Source organism: Ochotona princeps, chromosome 6 (assembly GCF_030435755.1).
Source record: "Ochotona princeps isolate mOchPri1 chromosome 6, mOchPri1.hap1, whole genome shotgun sequence".
NCBI classification, from domain to species: domain Eukaryota; kingdom Metazoa; phylum Chordata; class Mammalia; order Lagomorpha; family Ochotonidae; genus Ochotona; species Ochotona princeps.
This window is the reverse complement of record NC_080837.1, coordinates 76,558,113-76,566,274: the sequence shown is the minus strand read 5'-3', so window position 1 is coordinate 76,566,274 and position 8,162 is coordinate 76,558,113. Positions and strand designations below refer to the sequence as shown.

Sequence of the window (8,162 nt, the reverse complement as noted above, 5' to 3'; positions counted from 1 at the left end):
ATTTTATGGCTGAGTAGTATTCTGTAGTATATATATCACATTTTTTGATGCATGGTTGGTGGGCGTATATGGTAGCCGAATCACTATGACAGACAGACAGACCGAGAGTCCTTAGAAATCTGAAACTAGAACTACCTGTGACTCAGTCATCCCACTCCTAATTGAAATCATGTTAACGTGGGCATCTGGGAGTGGTTTTAATTCCTGTTTGCTTTGTTAGTTGACTGACATAGCCATGTCCTACCTGCACTGAGACTGCAATGCCGTAATCGCTTTGTGTAGGACAGTTAGACTTCCAAGGCCTAGACAAACTTGGAGTGGAATTTATCAACAGTGACCCACACACTGGCCAATCACTGGCTCCTCCACGGAGACCCAGAAAAATATTTCTTTCATGAAGGTCTTCAGAAATAAACTGTTAAGGAGAAAACAGTTGCTTTGCCACTCTTTGGTAATCCTCAAAAAGCAAGGGTTAGTTAAAACACAAAACAGAAACCGAAACCAACAACCAAAAAAACTTTCCCGAAATAACAAAGCAGGGTTTCCTGTTCAGTGGGTGATGTGGCATCTCTGAGGAGCAGAGTCCAGGCAGTCGAGTTCCTTGCAAACGGACTGGGAAAACCAGCAAAACATGGCAAAGTGTTTGGGGTTCTGCTACCCAGGTAGAGCTCCTGACTCCTGGCTTCAGCCTGGTGCAGCCCTGGCTTTTGTTGCCATCTGAGAAACGAACCAGCAAACGAAGATCTCTGTTGCTCCCTCTCTCACTGTACCTCTGATTTTCAGATACATACATACATAATTTAAAAAAAGAACGGAATTGAGTGCCCCTGCATGCAGAGTGCGACTTTTACACAAAACACAGTCAGCGTCTCATTTTGCTGGTTTACATGCGGTGCAGATTCCTCTTTACTCAACTGCTACTTTTGTCCAGCCACGCTGGAAACGCTGGCAACCTCAGCATCATGTGACTGGCCGCGTAATTAGGTGCATCCCAGTGAGTCACGGTAATTGCTTTTCTTCAATCAATAGAACTTGGAGAGGAGACAGTACGGCCTGTTCTGAACAGACTGGTCGCCTCTCACACAGGCTTCTTTCATTGGTAACAATATGTGGAGCTGAAGACTACCTCAGGTCCCTCTGGAAATGACGTAATAAAAGCTGGGAAGTCTTCTGAACCCTTTCCACCGCTGAAAATCCGAGCTTGCTAGGATTCAAACCAGCCACAGGTGTGCTTACACCGAGTCTGGTCCCTTGCCTCAGTTTCCCCCACGTGGCTAATGGATCTAGGTTCCTCCCACACAAACCTCTGTGCCGGAGTCCAGCTCCAGCCGAGAGTTCGGAGCTCGGGAAGGGTGCATGGAGTCGGCGATAAAGAAAGACACAGACACTGACACTTGGTGCGTTCTCACAACAGCCCAAGAAAAAGCTGTCCTTTTTACTTACTGAAAACCTCACAAGCTTCTGCACAAGCAACTAATTATTCTATTTTTACTTCAAGACTAAGGGGGCATGTACAGACATTTGTTCACTCTGTCCGCACTTCAAGGCTAAGCAGGTGTCCCCAGAGATAATTCTTTAAAACACTGTATTCATATTCTTCAAAGCAAGCCATTATTCATTCTTCAACAGTAGCCATGGAGCGGCAGCCAGGACTCCAAGGCCAAGGCACATGCGATTACCTGCTAATCAGTAGTACATTCCTACCACATTTCCATTTCTACAATTTGCTCATTATTCAATGGGAAAATAGTTTACAAGGGGAAAAATATAAATCTAAAAACAAAAATTACAAATATTAAATCCCTCTACAACTATAGACCCTGAAACCCCATAAATAAAACAATAATCAAAAACATTTTTCTTTAATAAAAGCATCCGTAATTCCTCTAGCTAAAAATTATAAAAGCGGCTAAAACAGCTACATTTTCTATGCTCCAAAAAAATTGCAATAACAGGCTAGCCTATAAAATAACAATAACTATACTTATTGCCATAGCAATTTCAGCTCTCACTCCCATCACTTGCATTCCCGTGGGTCCACTGGGTGCTACCTGACTGGCCAGGCCCTGGAAAGGAGGCAGATCCGCCTCAGCTGTGACCTCCTGTCTTCCTGCTGCCTTCTGGCCTTGAACCAGTCATTATTTTAGGGCAGGGCACTCGTGCAGTGCTCCCAACACCTCTGGTACAGTTCTGGTGCTCCTCAGAGATCTCTTCCTTGTTTTCAGCTCAGCCTCAGTGACTGTCGCATCAGGGAGCACCCTGTTCACCTGCCTTCAGGTTTTTTTCTCATCTCTCCATTCTGTTCTCCATTTATCTGAGGGACAGAGACTTAAGTGAGGACGCAGAGAACAGTGAACAAGCCAGGACAGGATCGCCTTTGTTAATAGTATTTAATTACTAAGTATAACGTATTGTGAAATTTTAAAATTACGCAGTGGAAGAAATTAAAAAGTGCACACAGGGAACAGGGTTTTCACGTTGTGAATCAGTAGCTGCATATTCAAGGTTCAGTAAGTTTCAAATAGGGATCTATGTTCTTGCTAATAAATTTCTAAATATACATTGTACCCGGTTCCAAAATACCATATCTTCCCACACCGGGAGTCGAACCCGGGCCGCCTGGGTGAAAACCAGGAATCCTAACCGCTAGACCATGTGGGAGATGACAACAAAGGAGCTGGGTCACAGTAAATTGAATCATTCGCACTGACTTCCGCTTTCTGTGTTCGCCCCGCCTCCGGCGTCAAGTTCGTCCTCTGCGCCTGCGCGAGTCTTGGGCGCCTGCCAGCTACGGTCGGCTGTGTTCAGCCTTTGAACGCTGGGGGTTCTGCCCGGCGCAGGAGCGTCTGCTGCAGGTGCCTGCTGCGGCGTTGTGGCTCTGTGGCACAGGCTCCCGAACCTGGCCTTCCCGCAGCCCGGCTTCCGTTTCCAATCTATCTCAGACTCCGAAAATGCTTTAGGGGAAGCAGTGGCTCAAAACAGAGGACAAAGACTCCGCGAACGGTGGGCCAGGCTGCCTTCAGCCCAGGTCTGGCGTTGAGGGCAACTTCTTATCAGAATCATTTGTTTTTCTTAGTATTATTTGAGGTCATAGACCACTTAAACTGAAATGTCGCATTTCTATGAATTGGAATTTCATGAACCAAAGCCAAATGGATGAAATAACCCAGAGAGGGTGTTTTGCAATCAAAGGTCTTTGAGCATGATGATTTTAAAGTCTTGTTTAAAAGGGGTGGCCTGACATGAAGTCAAAACAGCTCAACACTGAAGCAAAATAGTACCTTCTTATGGAAGGAAAATAATAAGAAAGAGGAGAAAGAAAAGGAAGGAAGGAAGGAAGGAAGGACTTTAAAAATAAAAACACTGACTTAGATATGAACATATACAGTACATGTTAAAAAAAAAGTTGCGTAGTTATGTGGATAAGAAACCAGTCATTAAATATGATAAATGCAGTAATACAACGGTGGGAATGTGGTAAGAACATGCCTAAAACCTTTTTGAGTAAGATCTCTGCCTCAAAGATTCACACCTAGCACTTGGCCCCAAATCAAAAGTTTGTAAATGAGAAATGTTGCAAAAATGTGCTGGTAAAGGAAGCTCTTAGACACTTGTGAAACCTGACCAGGGAGATGGTGAACATTTCCTACGCATTCTTATGACAAAGTGTCTGTCTTTCAAAAAATTTTGTAAAACAACTTTTGATTTGCTTAGCATACACTGAACACACACTGTTGCACGTGTACTAGGCACTTAACAAATGTAAGGCATGGTGTCTTTATCCCACTGAAGAGGGCAGAAACTCCCTCAGCAAAAGTCAGGGGTTAGAGAGGTAGAGATTTGTTTTCTGCAGTTCTGAGGAAATCTTTGGTTAGCTCCCACAGACATTTGAAATTCTCAAACATAAGTAATGTCAATGGCCAGCCACCAACCACCGAGAGGGAGAGAATGTTTGCACTGGGTTGAGGCACTGCAGCTGAACCTGAGCATCCAGGGAAAAAACCCACAGGGAGAGGAGATGAAGCTGTGAACTGGGAGTTAACAGCAGGAGTTCTGACTGCTCAGACTGCTCAGTCAGTGGGGCAGGAGAAGTTCAGCCTTGCTGGTTGCATGGCAACGCAGTTTAAATCAGTGCTAAAATATCTCCTGTTCGGAAGGAAATGAAACAACAAACTTAGACAATGGGAACAGGTGCAGTGCCTGTGGGGCAGGGAAACCTGACAAGTATCCATCAGCACGTGGAAGGTGTAACTTTTAGTTACACATTTCCATTTCTTGCTGCCCTTGACTGAGAACCCTGTAATGGCCAAGTCTTAGGAAGGATTACCCAGGAGGCAGTGCTCCACAGAAGCAAGAAGTGAGTTCTGGGGAAGTTGGGGGCTTTCTTCCTGCTGCTCTGCCATCTCCCATTGCAGAGCCAGGCCAGCGGCCTTTCTGACAAATGAATAGATGACTAGCTTTGCCCTGCCTTGTTGCACACCACTTGCTAGCAACTGCTCAGAGATTCTCTGCCTAGGTTTTTCCATCTCAGTGGAGCTGTGATGGCCCTCCACTGATAGATTTTTTTGGACAACCACTTCTACAGCTGCAGCTGGAGCTTTCTTGTTTTTACCGTGCCTCAGTCTATCTGCATCACTGCAGTGGTGTCACTCCCAGAGCTACCATGACTTGCTGGAATGTGTGCAACCAGCATTTGGCAAGCCTATGTGGAGAGATTTGCTATGTTCAGTCTTTCTCTGACTCTTTTCCCTTTCACTGGAAAGTGATGGTACTTCTTTATTATTCCTATGATAGCTGCAGGCCTTGTGGTTTTCACCATCTTTTAATGTGGACATTCCAGAGTTAAATAGAATGTAAACTGCTTAGGACAAGAGTTATGTCTGAACTGTTTCCTGGCTCTGTTTATATAGTAGACATGTGATATATTTTTAAGGATTTATTTATTTTATTTGAAAGGAGGAAGGACAAAGGAGAGAGATGTCGAGGAAAGCTACCATCTTCTCGTTCACTTCCCCAGTGCTTGCAGTAGCCATGACTGAGCCAGGTTGAAGTTAGCAGCAAGGGACTCCCGACAGATCTTTGCTGTGAGTTACGGAGGCTCAAGAACTTGAGCCACCTTCCAGGTGCAAATGCAGGAGGCTGAATCGAAAGCACAGAGTAGCCAGTACTCAACCAGTTTTCTCATTTGGATTTAGGAAGTAACCACGTAACCTATACCACAGTAGGCACCCACAGTAATTTTGATGTGTTTATTTCTTTTTAAGTGAAAGTGAGATTGATTTTTTTTTTTTTGGCAAGCCCGTGTTTCTAAACTGAGGTTTGAAAAATTGTGTTCAGTTGGAAAGAAAGATGGTGACTATGCTAGTCTTGATGTAATTAATGCACAAAACAAAATAAACAAAAAAACAGATGGCATTGACCCTAAAAAGATTTTTAGTTTTTTTGTTCTATATGCCAAAAAAATCTTGTATTTTGAAAGTATTTTTTCATTATGTTTTGTTAACCACACTGATTTGTCAATAATCCACTGGTTATGACTCACACAATGGAAATTTTATTAATTTCATCCAAATTCCTCTTCCCCTGTCGGTATCAGATCTGCCAATTATATTAACAAGGGAGACCAAACAGAAAACACAATATTTAATTAAAACCTGATTTTTTCCAACATCAGCAGACAATAACAACAAAACAATGCTTGTTTTTTACGGTACCAGAATTCTCGAGGGAAAGAGGCAATAAACTGATGGCCACCACAAAGACTTTTCTGTGCATTTTACAAACACATGTGGTGATAAGTGGACATGCCAGTAGCCACCCTGGGGACTCTCAGGACCGGAACAATGAGACTCCTGAAAGCCACACCTTACTCTCTTCAGCCGGCCTCAGCTCTGGACCGAAGAAAAGAATTGAAAGTCCTCATCCCCTTTTGTTCTTCCTCTCCCCTTAGCGACACCTGGGTCACTTCTGAACTGCTGGGAAAGTTCCTTAACTAGCCTCCAGGCACCTTGGTTTTGTCTTCTCTCTAATGTGGTTATGTTAGTACACTAGACCATCTTAATGTTTATTGATTTATTAATCCTATCGGGTGATGGTCAAATGTCTGGTACGTGCCCCATTCTCCCCAGCCTCATTCCTCTATGCTCCGGATTCTGCGTAGCTTCTCTTTAACATGCTCCGTTGTGAGATCCCTACCTGTTAGGTGCTGGGTTGTTTCTACCTACAATGTCTTTCTCTTCCCTATTTTCTGCATACCCAATAGACTCTGTACCTACGGAACCTGTACTTGTCCATCAAGACCCAGCTCCAAGTCTTCACTACAGAGGTAATCACAAATAAATACGTGAAATCCTCCCTGAACCCAGCTCTTAGTCGTGTTGTCCGCTCCATATTGGAATATTTCTCCTCCTGCTCCCACATCTTGTCTCTACTTTGTATATCTCTGCAATTTGGTTCTCAACCTACATAACGCCCGGTTAATTCTAACTGTGGGCATGTATTTTCCTGTAAGACACCAATTTTAATAAAGGAAACCAAACTGAATTAAATAGCCTCTGAGGCCTGGAAAACTGCCTGGCACTCACAGCTGGACCGTGCTGTCCTGCTTGGGGAAGTGAGCTGCCTCATGGACACCAGCTTCACACAGGCTTGCTCCGAGGCTGGGAGAAAACGGGAGGAAACAAGGTCGTTTCATAGCTTAATCTAAGCACAAACAAAAAGAAGATCCTTGTGCCACCTACAAAATAGCAAACATCCTTTCCTTTTGGTGAAAATGAGCTCTTCCAACATGTTGCTCAATCAGTCTTTATCTTTACTTGGCTCGTCTTCCAACTCCATCCATAAGAATGAGTAGAGCTATCCAGTTATAGAAATTTCTCCACTTCTGGACAGCATCTAAAACACATAAAACTCTTGCACAATCCTTCCTCAATTCACCCAAGTGGTCAACCATCTCATGCTGAGACAGCATGGTTTCCTACTGTAAGTGCTCTCCCTGACTGCGACTGGTAACAAACTCAGTTTGTTCAACTGCAGTTGTGGTCCTGATGGTCTCTGACTAAAGGATATTGACAAAAACAATGTGCACCGCGACGCAGCTGAGATATGCACTGTCATGGACGAAGCCAGACTCAGTGGCTGTGTACGTGTCCCTGAAACCCCTGTAGCTCCACCTGCTCCAACGTCCTTCTCCCCTGTGTAGGGGGTAAGTTCCTGCTAAATTTAACTCTGGGATTTTCCTTGAAGCCTTTCAGCGTGGGGCTTGTTTTGTTTCACTAGGCCTAACATTCCTTGTGGTTTTTACTTGTCATGTGAACAGATGAGTGTTTGAGGAAAGAACTTGAAGGCTAGTGTGCATTCACACCAGTGAAGAACTGGGAGCCCTGGCTGCGTTCCAGTGGCAGTTGGTATGGATATGACAGTGGGACCTCTGCTTCTGTTTTTTTCTGGAAAATCCTCCCAGGATGCTATCAACACAGTGTCATTGGAGCTAACAGTTCTCTTGGTGCTGGCCATGAAAAGACCCCAGGGAGAGGGCTAGAGACCAACCTAACCGCACTATTGAACAAGAGCAATATGTTAGATATGTAATCGTTGATCTGCTTTTGAGACTTAGTTCTTCATTCCATGCACTGAAGTTCCCATTTTTACAAAAAATGTCTGTTTTCTTTGGCCCCTCTTATATACCTAACTAAATCAATTTTGCTTATTCTTTGACAGACTTGTTTTCTGTAATGCAATATCCATCTGTCTTATGCTTTGTGTGTCTGATTATCCCGTATCTTGAAAGTTTTGTTAACTTTGTTATCTTGACGTTTTGTTAACTGAGGCAATGTTTAGTGGAAATGAAAGAATCTGTGCCAGAAAAGCCTAGTCCTCAAAGAACTGTGGTTGAACTTGGCAGCGACTCTTCCCTGACACTTTCTTCCTCAGTCCTGTGTCTGTGGTACTGAGGACGGCTTTTATTTAGTTGTGCCTGCTCAGAACTGGGAGGTTTGGTCTGGGCCCTGCTGGGTGATACTTGGTCTTTGCCGAGCTGCAGACGCACAGGAGCACAGGTGAGCCCTTGTTGCCAATGAGCTGCAGTGATGGGGCACCTGGAGCGCAAAGGGCACCTCCTGAGGATTCATCACTACAACTCTAACCTCTTTGAATTGGCAATG

At 44.2% G+C, this 8,162-nt stretch overlaps 1 non-coding gene across 1 annotated transcript; it reads right to left on the bottom strand.

The window, feature by feature from the left end:
• Positions 1–2,589: 2,589 nt before the first annotated feature.
• TRNAE-UUC (transfer RNA glutamic acid (anticodon UUC)) lies at positions 2,590–2,661 on the bottom strand. Its single transcript has one exon. It is a non-coding gene; the product is annotated as a tRNA-Glu (tRNA).
• Between the last annotated feature and the right edge of the window lie 5,501 nt (positions 2,662–8,162).